Raw genomic sequence first — 13,098 nt, 5'->3', positions numbered from 1 at the left:
AAGGACCACCAACTATACTGTCGAAGACGGAAGAAAGATCTTGAAAAAAGGAGCAAGAAAAAAATTATAGAAGAAGAACATTTGTCAAAAAAGCAGGAAAAAGAGAGATACAAAATTAAAAAAGAACAGGAACAAGTAATCAATAATAATTTACACGAAAGAAAAAAGATAATTACACAACAAATTAAGGGCAGAATGTAATATACAATAATAATATATTCATATGTGCATCATTAAAGATTTAAAAGATGTTCGATGTTATAGATCAGGGGCATGGGGGCAAATTTTTGCTCGATCGGAGGCATTCTCAAGGATCCCCCCCTTCTCCCGGTCGCGCGTCTCGCTCCCCGCGCGTAGCGGCCGTAGTGCTTGGAGCACTATAGTGTCTGTTGCAGATTATATGTAAATTCCATTTGTCTCGGTGTAGGGTTTACTTCTGTCCAGGTACTAGCTTAGATTGGATTTAATGGGTGCGTTCCGTTTCACGCTTCAACGCATGAATCGCTCAGAATTCCCTAGATCCCCACCACTTCTCGCGCATTAACATCGCATCAGCTACCACAGCTCTGAGGTGAAGCGTTTGATGCGAAGTTAGTAGCGCTAAATTTGAAAGCAGTTTCTGTCAAGCGATTTTGTCACGAAAATGGATACTATTACTGCTATTCCTGAATTAGTACGTGAGGAAATTGAACACCCCAACAAGTCATTCACGTGGCCTGATGGGGCAGTACTTCTTCTAATAGATTTATATAGGGAAAAAGGAAGCCGAATTTAAAAACGGATTGAAGAGGCACAATGTAATTTGGAAGGAGATTGCAGCCCAACTACAGTAATGTAATTATGCTGTAAATGGGCTGCAATGTTCGACAAAATTTGCCGGTCTACGTCGTACTTATCTTAATATATAAAAATGGATGTTTGTATATATTGTGACGTTGCCTCTTTTCGCTCGGCTTTCTGACCGGCGCAAGGGGTCAACCCCGAGAATTTACAGTCGCTGAGGACGGGCCGTGCGCTGCCGCGCGGACACGGTCCTCTCGGGACAAATGCGATTGACGAGAATACTCGAAGGGAACACTAACTGAACAATTGTTCGGGCGCCAGGTACTCGGAAGTACCGCACTAAAGAACACCAAAGTCTCGTGTTCGCGGAAGTCGAACACGAGCTTCGACTCTTCTCGCAATCGCCGACAGAATTCTACGACACGAACGGCCAGGAGTTCGGACACAGTGGATAACGGGGACAGCCCTCGCGGCAGGACGTTTCTCGCAGGTCGGACATAAACTCGAAACGATTATGGCTCGAACTAATTTATTCGGTGTCAAATGATAAATTACAGGTGGGCGGCCACGTGGCCGCAACCCGGGAGCCCGCGCTCCTAATACACTTTTGCGATGGATCTTCGATCGCGGAGCGCGTTAGTCGAGATTTCGCGATTCTAGAAAGTACGGTACGACGGTACAATGCAAGTCTCGCGAGAGACGAGAATTCGCGGGACGCAGATGTACGGCGCAGTTTCGGCGGACTGTCGCGAGATTGACGAGCGCACTGAACGGTACTTTACCGAATTCGCTAATATCGAAACTATCCTTTTCCGACGCGGCTCCTTAAGGAAGACTTCCGACGAATCGAAGGGGAGACTGCTCGAAAAGGCTCACAGCGTTCTCCAAGAGAACGCGAGCACCAAGCACGAGGCCAAATGCCTCGACTATCACCAATTGTTCGAGGACGATACGCACTCGCCTCGTCCTCGCACTAAATATCGAGCCAACACTAAAATACGACCGAGGATCACTTGTCGACTTACCGTGGTAGACGTAGGCTCGCCGGACCTTCTACTTCAGGCCGGTAATTCTGCCTTCGGTTCCTACGCTCGCTCGGAAATAACCACCCGCGTCGCGTGTCCGTTGTACTACGGAATTCGGACCTCGGAAGTTCGATGGATCTATGGAAACGACTCGTCTACTCGATAACCAGCGCGACAGTGATCCGCGGATGTGCCTCGACGGAGCGCTTCGGTTCTCGATCTCCCCACTCCTTTCGCCCTACCGAAATTCCCTAGGGGCGCACCCGCAACGCGACTACGACTAGCCGCAGGATCGAACTATCCGAACAGGTCGTCGGGCCCCCGACCTTTCCAACACCAACTACCGATCGTCTTACGACGACCGGGGAGGATCAATCCTCCGAGGCGCTCCTCCGCACCACCCTGCCGGAGCCGTCTGTAGCCAGGTGAGACGACGGCGGGACCACCAAATAGCTGCTGACCTGCAGTGGCGGCTCCTTTGTCCCAGATCGTCGCCTCCGAGTTTATTAGCTCGTGTGCAGCGGTGCCCCTTGCTACTTCTCCGGATCCGGAATGTTTTTGATTATGGCCAATAGTTCGTCGTCGGCTGATCCTATGATGCGGGGCGCATTGTCGGTATTTGTCGCTCCCTAGGCACGTTCCTGAAAGTGGCCACTCTCGGCGCGTGTAACAGATGGCATTAGGAGCGATCTTCGATCTTAATAACTTCCTTAAGGGGCTAGTCTACCCTCGATTTGTAACTAGAAAGGAACTAGAATCTTACTAGATTTTGGGTCGAAAATATGGGTTTGCGGCCAGACGTTGATTGACCTTATTAGAACAAATTGTGGGCTGTGTGAGGGCTCATTCGAAAGAGGAAGGTTAGACGCAGCGCGCTTTTCTCACGAGGTTAACGAGATTATGTTTATATCTAATAATATGATGGCCCAAAGTCGAGAAAAAATCTAGGAAAAAATCCCGCAGATTTCAATGCATTTTCTGTCTCTAATAGACTTTTTTGGCTTATGAGATGAGAAAGGCGCGCTGCGTTGAACCTTCCTCTTTCGAATGAGCCCTCACACAGCCCACAATTTGTTCTAATAGGGTCAATCAACGTCTGGGCGCAAACCCATATTTTCGACCCAAAATCTAGTAAGATTCTAGTAAATAGCAAATATCTAGCAAATAACTAGAATCTTACTAGAAAAATGGGTCGAAACATGGATCTGCGCCCAGACGTTGATTGACCCTATTAGAACAAATTGTGGGCTGTGTGAGGGCTCATTCGAAAGAGGAAGGTTCAACGCAGCGCGCCTTTCTCATCTCATAAGCCAAAAAAGTCTATTAGAGACAGAAAATGCATTGAAATCTGCGGGATTTTTTCCTAGATTTTTTCTCGACTTTGGGCCATCATATTATTAGATATAAACATAATCTCGTTAACCTCGTGAGAAAAGCGCGCTGCGTCTAACCTTCCTCTTTCGAATGAGCCCTCACATAGCCCACAATTTGTTCTAATAAGGTCAATCAACGTCTGGAGGCAAACCCATATTTTCGACCCAAAATCTAGTAAGATTCTAGTTCCTTTCTAGTTACAAATCGAGGGTAGACTACCCCCTTAAGGGGGTAGTATAGGCTCTATTTGTAACTAGAAAATACCTAGAATATTACTAGAAAAAGGGGTCGAAACATGGGTTTGCGCGCTGTCGGTTTTCGTCCTTATTTCAGAAAATTTTGGGCTGAGTGAGGGCTTATTCTAAAGAGGAAGGTTAAACCAGGGGGCTTAAGCTGTAATGGAAATAGCTTGACCACTATTTTTCGGCCTCGGGATACCAGAGGCGCTGGTGTAGCTGCAGTCATTCTTTGCGATACATATACCAAAATTTTCGATGGTTTTATAAGATCGTCGGTGGGCCAATCGGCAAAAGAGTTGGACTACCAAGCGGTAGACCGAGGTTCGAATCCCGTCGGGGTAAACAGTTTTTTTCCAACCGTCTACCGCTTTTTATCTATATATACTGTCATTAGTTCGGCCTCGGGACACTAGGAGCGCTAAAATACTAGGCCACAGTTTTAACACGGCAGCTTAAGCCCCCTGGGTTAAACACACTGCGCCCTGGTTACGAGGTTAACGAGATTATGTTTATAACTAATAATATTAGTGTCCAAAGTAGAGAAAAAATCTAGGAAAATAACCAGCAGATTTCAATGCACTTTTCTGTCTCCAAAAGACTTTTTGACTGCTATGATGACCAGGGCGCAGTGCGTTGAACCTTCCTCTTTAGAATGAGCCCTCACCCAGCCCAAACTTTGCTCAAATAAGGACAAAAACCGACAGCGAGCAGACCCATGTTTCGGACCCAAAATCTAGTAAGATCCTAGTAAATAGCAAATATCTAGCAAAGAATCTTACCAGATTTTCGATCGAAAAAGTGGGTCTGCGCGCTGTCGGTTTTTGTCCTTATTTGAGCAAAGTTTGGGCTGGGTGAGGGCTCATTTTAAAGAGGAAGGTTCAACGCACTGCGCCCTGGTCATCTCATAAGTCATAAAATCTTTTGGAGACAGAAAAATGCATTGAAATGTGCTGGTTTTTTTCCTAGATTTTTTCTCTACTTTGGGCCCTCATATTATTAGTTATAAACATAATCTCGTTAACCTCGTAACCAGGGCGCAGGCTTGCAACGTCACAATATATATATATATATATATATATATATGTATATAATTAATAGACTTCGAAACTGTTTGACCGATCAACATGAAACTTGGCACATATATGTATTTTTTCATGGAGAAGGTTTTTACGCTATTCAATTTGTTGTAACTCGCCGCTGTAGATGGCGCTGCAATACATCAACTGTAGGGATTATGGCGCTCGTGTTGCCATTCCCCTAGGTCGCGCCTAGGGAGATCACCGATAGGGAGTTGGCAGTCCTACTCCCAACCGTCTCTCGTAGCGACCGTTACGCTAGGCATCCCTAGCAGTTCAAAATAGTCACTTCTTAGAGTCAGACGTATTGAACACCAATATCCAGTCGTACTGTGTTTTGAGGCTTACCTCTTTTTGTAATATATTCTCCGTCGTACGGTTACGACGGTCGTCACTACCGGGTGAATAAAATATTATTAAATGGTTCTCGTTGAACTACAAATTCTGCAGTGAATTTTATCTCCAAGTCCTAACCACGTGTTGCAAGTAAAACGTAGAGTAGGCTACGTTCTTCGGTACCTTCCCCGAAGCTTCTGATTCTCTCCGAGAGTATCCATCTACATCCATCCTACAATTGGTGACCCCGACGTGATCTGAATCCGTCGGCCGTCGTGATCTCGCCGATCACCAGAAGGAAGGACGTCAGCACGCGGTCTTGGGGACATCCCGTGCCTGCAGCTATTCTGGCTGGCACGCACCTTCATCGAGGAGCGTCGAGGATCCAGCCAAGCAGAGTGCAGCGTCACGCCGACGCCACGATCTCTCGAGGAGGACGCACTCGAGTACCGGTTTGCTGTTTTGCCAGGCCACGCGGTCGGAAGGACGTTTCCTGTCCGCCATCTTTGCTGCTGCACGAGGCACGCCGCTGGGAAGCCGCCATCTTGGTCCTCGAAGGAGCTGTTCCACAGGTGGATTCCGGCGTGCATAGAAGATTGCGAGCGACTTCCGTAAGTGCGAGCGTCTAATTTAGCCGTTAACATTCGTTATCGCGATTCCGGTAGAATCCATGGCACATTGCATCTCCGACGCGCGTTCAGTTCCGTCGTGATAGCGTAAGACCCATCGCCGCGGGTCCTGTGAATTAGCATCGCGTGCGCGCGCAGATAATCAAAATGACCGCGCCGGCACCACTTCCAGGTACTGAGGGAATCTTGAAATCGCTTCTCGAGAAGCACGTCGATTCATATCGCGTACCAAAGGTACCTTCGTTCTTTCGGGAGGATCCTTCACTATGGTTCATGCAAGTTGAATCGTCCCTCTCCGCAGCCCGCATAACCACACAAAAGACGATGGCTGACATTGTTATATCCGCGTTAACGTTTGAAGAAATAGCCGCGATAAAAGATATTCTCTCTTTGTCACCGCAGCCTCAGAATCTCTACGATCAGGTAAAAGCGCGTATAATTTCAAACTTCTCTACGTCGGCGGAAGCGCGTTTACGCCGACTTCTAAAGGGCGAGGTGCTAACGGAAGGAAAACCTTCACAAATATTGATGCGACTTCGCAACTTAAACGACGGGTCGTGTTCGGATGACATAATTCGCACGATTTTCATGGAGCAGCTTCCTGCTCAAATCAGGACAGTCTTGGCCATGTCCAAGATTACCGACCCGCAAGAATTCGCTGAATTGGCCGACAAAGTTGTCGAAGCATCGGGTTCCGTCGCGATTTCATCAATTTCGCCGCGAGACTCTTCTAGACGCGATGTCGAGGCATCGGATGCCGTCGCATCCGCAGTTTCTTCTCGAGGTTCTTCAAACCGCGAGCTTGAAGCAAAAGTCGACCGTCTCGCGAATCAATTGGCCGAACTGACCAGTATCGTGAGACGCAGTTCCCGCGACGGGCGCCGTAGAACTACTTCCCGTGGGAGACAAAGTTCGCGTTCCAAGTCGCGCGGTTCCGCATTGTGCCGTCTGCACCGGAAATACGGAAGCGATGCACGTCATTGCATAAAACCCTGCTCGTGGCAAGCGGGAAACTAATATGCACTAGCCGCGTGGAGGCGAGCGCGCTGAGTGCTACATCACATCGTCTCCATGTCCGTGACCGCGACCTCGGTCTTACGTTTCTGATCGACACGGGAGCGGATATCTCTCTGTTACCGGCTGATGAGGCCGCGAAAAAACGTGCGACCGGTTTAAAATTGTTCGCGGCAAACGAGACAACGATCAATACATACGGAGAGAAGCGACTCAATTTGAATCTAGGCCTTCGCCGTGCCTTCTCTTGGAACTTCTGCGTCGCCGCGGTACCGTACCCGATTCTAGGCGCGGATTTTCTAAATCATTTTAGCTTGTTGGTCGATCTGCGTCATCGTAAATTGATCGATCCGTTGACGCGAATTTCCACTGTCTGCACCTATTCCCGAAAAAGTCAAGGCCATTCAGGACTTTCCGAAGCCCAAAACAGTCTCTGACCTACGCAGATTTCTGGGTATGGTCAACTTTTACCGACGCAGTCTTCGTCGCGCCGCTGACGTGCAAGCACCCTTGCACGAATATCTTTGCGAGTCGAAGAAAAATGACAAACGTGAGATAGTCTGGACTTCTCAAGCCGAGGAAGCGTTTGCACGAGTCAAATCTGACCTCGCCAACGCGACCTTGCTAAATCACCCTGCTCCTGATGCAGTAACGCGTCTCGTTACCGATGCGTCCGATTTTGGAATGGGAGCGTCGTTAGAACAAAAATTCCAAAATTCGTGGAAACCTTTGGCATTCTTTTCTCGCAAGTTTACTCCATCTCAAAGAAACTACAGTGCGTATGATCGCGAGTTAACCGCTGTTCACGAAGCGCTCAAATATTTCAGGCATTTCCTCGAAGGTAGAAATTTCGTAATTGTGACTGATCACAAACCACTCGTGTACGCGTTGCGGCAACGCGCCGATAAAGCATCGCCTCGCCAACTTCGGCAATTATCATTCATATCACAGTTTACTACTCATATCGAGCATCTCCCTGGCTCCGAAAACGTCGTCGCCGACTCGCTGTCGCGTGTAGATACCTTGCACCTTGCCGCAGATATCTCCTTGGAGGAGCTCGCGAGATTGCAGGAATCCGACGACGAATTGAAAAGTTTATTGGCCTCTACCGATCACTCGTTAGCTTTACGGCGAATTCGGTGGGGACCCTCTCACATTGCGATTGTATGCGATTTAGAAGGAGAAGTATTGCGTCCATACATTCCGGGCCCGTCACGCAAGGCCATTTTTGATAAATTTCACAAACCCGCGCACCCGAGCGCGAAAGTTACCGATCGCGTGATCCGAAAGCGGTATGTTTGGCCGCGAATGCATCATGACATCGCGAAATGGTCGAAAGAGTGTCTGGATTGTCAACAATCTAAGATAACGCGCCATAACCATGTAAAACCAGCGGAATTTGTTGCTCCCGATGAGCGGTTTAGTCATGTCCACATGGACATTATCGGCCCGTTGCCGATATCGGAAGGCTATCGTTACTGCCTGACCATGATAGATCGTTTCTCGAGATGGCCAGAGGCGGTTCCGCTCGCGAATATTGAAGCTACTACCGTATGTAGAGCGTTCGTAGATCACTGGATCTCACGTTTCGGCGCCCCTGAAACTCTCACGACCGATCAGGGCAGTCAATTCGAATCGAGACTTTTCACCGCGCTGCTACAATTATCCGGATGCCACCGTATTCGGACGACCGCTTTTCATCCAGCGTCGAATGGAATGATCGAACGATGGCACCGATGCCTCAAAACTGCGATTATGTGTCACGCGAACCCTACGTGGTCACGCGTGTTATCTACCGTAATGCTTGGTCTTCGAAATAACGTTATGGATTCGGGCTCGTCGCCCGCCGAATATCTATACGGCACCTCGTTGCGAATTCCGGGCGAGTTCGTACTCCCCGATGACGGTCCCGCGGATCCGCAAATGTTTATTGAAGAATTTCGAGACCACATGCGCAGTGTTAAACCTGTTCCCGTAGGACAGCGTCATAAAAAGCGTGTTTTCTTATTTAAAGATATAGACACCTGTTCACATGTATTCTTGCGCGCCGGTACGAATAAAAAGGCGCTCGAACGGCCATACTCAGGCCCGTACAAAGTAATAAGCCGCCCTACCGACCGCGTTCTAGAGATCGATGTCAACGGAAAACCGCGTTCCGTCTCGATAGAAAATGTGAAACCAGCGTATCACTTCCGAGAGGAATTAGCAACCTCGTCTAGCGAACCCTCCGACTCGAATCAACGGAATGCGCTGCGAACATATTCACGGGCGAAAACTGTGCAAACAGTCCCGCCGAGTTAATATCGCCGATTTAGTTGTAAGCCTGTTGTATACATGTAAATAGCAATCGCGTAGTTTGTAAGAACAACTTGTATAGTAGAAGTAGTGCGCACTCATTGTAAATAGTTTATAGTTATAATATTGTTATATTGTTGCTGTATCCCCAGCGTGGCGAACTTGTATATCGTTGTGTAGCGTCATAAGTTTGCACGTACACACTCGGGGGGGAGTGTGTAGGGATTATGGCGCTCGTGTCGCCATTCCCCTAGGTCGCGCCTAGGGAGATCACCGATAGGGAGTTGGCAGTCCTACTCCCAACCGTCTCTCGTAGCGACCGTTACGCTAGGCATCCCTAGCAGTTCAAAATAGTCACTTCTTAGAGTCAGACGTATTGAACACCAATATCCAGTCGTACTGTGTTTTGAGGCTTACCTCTTTTTGTAATATATTCTCCGTCGTACGGTTACGACGGACGTCACTACCGGGTGAATAAAATATTATTAAATGGTTCTCGTTGAACTACAAATTCTGCAGTGAATTTTATCTCCAAGTCCTAACCACGTGTTGCAAGTAAAACGTAGAGTAGGCTACGTTCTTCGGTACCTTCCCCGAAGCTTCTGATTCTCTCCGAGAGTATCCATCTACATCCATCCTACACAACTTCTATACCGTTGAACCTATCGCTATGAAAATTGGTATATGTACATAGGTATTTGAGAACGAGGAATCTTCTATATAAATAATCTCTATCTCTATCTCTATATATATATATAATAAAATCGTGTCTGTCTGTATGTTTGTAACGGCAACACTTGAGAACGGCTCAACGTAGAAAGCTGGGGTTTGGACCGTTAAACGCGGCGTTTCTTCGGGAAGGTTTAGGAACAAACCGCATTCAAAAAAGTCTATTGGTTCAAAAGTTGTGACGTCATTAGTGAAAAAAGTCAACTTTTTCGCTCTCTTTTCGGCACATTTCTGCTTATAACTTTTGATCGAATGGACTTTTTCGAACGCGGTTTGCTCTAAAACCTTCCAGAGAGAGAGAGAGAGAGAGGGAGAGAGAGAGAGAGAGAGAGGGAGAGAGAGAGAGAGACCACGCGGCGCCAGCTACCGCGGCCACCGCCAGATGGCCGAGTTTCTCGCAAGCAAAGTGTTGCATTGGGTGGTATTAATATGGGTAGCTTGGAAGATTAAAAACAAATTTTCTTCTGCGCATTTCGTGAAGAAAAGTCTGCCTTTTTGGAATACCGCTTTGCCCATTGACTGTATTCAACTGCATTCAATATTTAATCTTTATTTCTTACCCCTTTTTGCCCCTTTTACTTTTTTTACCCTTATTACCCTTTTTAATCCTTTTCTACCCTTTTTTCCCATTCTACCCATTCTTTACCTCTTTTTTATTTCTTTATTACATCTTTTTTCCTTTTTTATCCTTTTTTATCTTTTTTTATCTTTAATCGTTTGCACTATGCCATCTCGCAAGCGACCGAATCTTGGAAGGAGATCGCACAATGCCGCTAAAGTCAGGTGTGTTCGAGAAAACGAGACCGATCTCGAACGTCAACAACGCCGGAGAGATACGAGAGAAATACAATCTACTCTCAGGTTCCGAGAATCAGAAACTCAACGTAACGAACGCATGCCATCTCGCAAGCGACCGAATCTTGGAAGGAGATCGCACAATGCCGCTAAAGTCAGGTGTGTTCGAGAAAACGAGACCGATCTCGAACGTCAACAACGCCGGAGAGATACGAGAGAAATACAATCTACTCTCAGGTTCCGAGAATCAGAAACTCAACGTAACGAACGCTTAGCTTCTAATAGAGCTCGACTTTCAAGATCGCGAGCTACTGAATCGGAGGCTGAGCGTGAGCTACGTTTCACCTCTGATAGAGCGCGGCATTCGGCTTCACGGAGTAGAGAAAGTTCTACACAAAGGGAAGTTCGTCTGGAGTTAGACCGCCTCAGACATACGACTCGAAGAAGTGATGAGGCAGTGTTGGTGCAAGAAAGAAGACCAAATGAAGGACACCAACCTGGTCTATTGGGCGCTGGACAACAACCGGAGGGACTTGCTCTGCTGCCGTGGATAAGAAAAGACATGGGTGGATTTCAATATAATCCATTAATTAATTATCACGTGGAGTCTGATATTGGACGAATGGAACGCGTGTGTGTCTTTTGCAATGCTTTGAAGTGGAAGGGAGAGACTGTTGGAATGTGTTGTAGTTCTGGCAAGGTCAGATTGCCCCTAATTCAGTCGCCTCCAGAGCCACTTAATTCTTTATTGACCGGTGATAGGCCTGAATCGCGTCATTTCTTCAAAAAAGTACATTCATATAACTCTGCATTTCAAATGACCTCATTTGGAGCAAATGTTATATCCGAGGGTAACTTCATGCCTACTTTTAAAGTCCAAGGGCAAGTTTATCATTTAATCGGCTCCCTCTTGCCTTCCGAAAATGAAATTCAACCGAAATTTCTGCAATTGTACTTCATTGCAGATTATCTCTCTCAGGCTGAGCAACGAGCAGGTAATTTTACCAATATGAACATTGCCTTGCTCAGGGAACTTCAAGAAATGCTACACAACAGCAATTCTTATGTTCAGAGTTTTAAGTCCGCCGTTGATACCCTCCCTGCCGGAGCAATTCCGGATTTGCAATTAGTTATTCAAGCTGATAGACGTCCTCGGGGGGAACACAGGGGTCGGTATAACGAACCCACTACTAACGAGGTAGCGGTGTTGCTGGTCAACCAGGAGTGTAGCTGTCGTGATATTATCATCAGTGGCAGGGGTGGCGAGCTGAGGAGAATATCAGAGACCCACCGCTCCTATGACGCTCTCCAGTACCCTCTTATGTTTCCCAGAGGGGAGGACGGCTACAACTTCTTGATTTTCCAAGTTGACCCCACCACTGGCGAGGAAAACGACCGCAAGAAAACATCGGCCCTCCAATTTTATGCGTATAGGATGATGATCCGTCAAAATGAGTTTAATCCCCTAATCTATTATAGGCAACTCACTAATCAGTTTTGGGTAGATATGTATGCCAAGATAGAGACCGAGCGACTGACGTATCTTAGAACTAATCAGACAAGACTGAGGATGGAAAGTTATATTCACCTCCGAGATGCCTTGGGCACGGATGAGGACCCGCAAAATATGGGCCAGTTGGTAATCTTGCCTTCTACCTTCACAGGAGGCCCTAGGTACATGCACCAACGTACCCAGGACGCCTTCTGCTACGTGCGAAAATACGGGAGACCTGATCTATTTATTACTTTTACTACCAATCCACGGTGGGGTGAAATAGTAAGGGAACTTCTGCCAGGTCAAGGCCCCCAAGATCGACATGATGTAGTATCTCGGGTCTTTAACCTGAAACTCAAAGTCCCGATTAATTTACTAACAAAAAATCAGTTATTTGGAGCTGCTTCCTGCTACATGTACTCGGTTGAGTGGCAGAAGAGAGGCCTCCCCCATGCCCACATCCTTCTCTGGCTGAGAGAAAAGATCAGGCCAGCTCAGATCGATGACGTGATCCGAGCTGAGTTTCCCGACCCTGCACAGGACCCAGAACTCTACAGTGTTGTTAAAAACCACATGGTTCATGGGCCCTGTGGTTTTCTCAACTTGCTGTCACCGTGTATGAGAGAAGGTCGGTGTAGCAAGAAGTACCCCAGAGCATTCGTGAGGGAAACCATCACTGGAGATGATGGCTATCCTACCTACAAGCGAAGGTCTCCCGCTCAGGGCGGGTTTACTGCGACACTTAGGTACGGTGGCCGTGATATTATTGTAGACAATTCCTGGGTAGTTCCCTATTCCCCTGTCCTTTCGAGAACTTTAAAAGCCCATATTAATGTAGAGTTTTGTAGCAGCGTCCAGTCCATAAAATACATTTGCAAATATGTGAACAAAGGTAGTGACCAGGCTACCTTTGGTGTTAGGAACAATAGGGACGAGATCACGACTTATCAGAGCGGAAGATACATTAGCACCTCCGAGGCTGTGTGACGTATTCTCTCATTTCACATCCACGAGAGATTTCCTCCAGTGATCCGCTTGGATATTCACTTGGAGAATGGCCAGAGGGTTTACTTCCAGCCTGAAAACCTTCAGGAAAGGCTGGAAACCCCTAAAAACACCACATTGCTGGCCTTCTTTAAGTTGTGTACAAAGGACGCCTTTGCCAGTACACTCCTGTACGAGGAAGTTCCTTCGTACTACACTTTCAACCGACAAAGAGGAGAGTTCTGTCGTAGAAAGCAGGGCACACCCGTGGAAGGACATCCAGGAGTAAAGAAAGAGCATGTTACTGGGCGAGTTTTCACCATC

Source organism: Lasioglossum baleicum, chromosome 8 (assembly GCF_051020765.1).
Source record: "Lasioglossum baleicum chromosome 8, iyLasBale1, whole genome shotgun sequence".
NCBI classification, from domain to species: Eukaryota; Metazoa; Arthropoda; class Insecta; order Hymenoptera; family Halictidae; genus Lasioglossum; species Lasioglossum baleicum.
The sequence above is the reverse complement of the archived record's forward strand: the minus strand, read 5'-3'. Positions refer to the sequence as shown.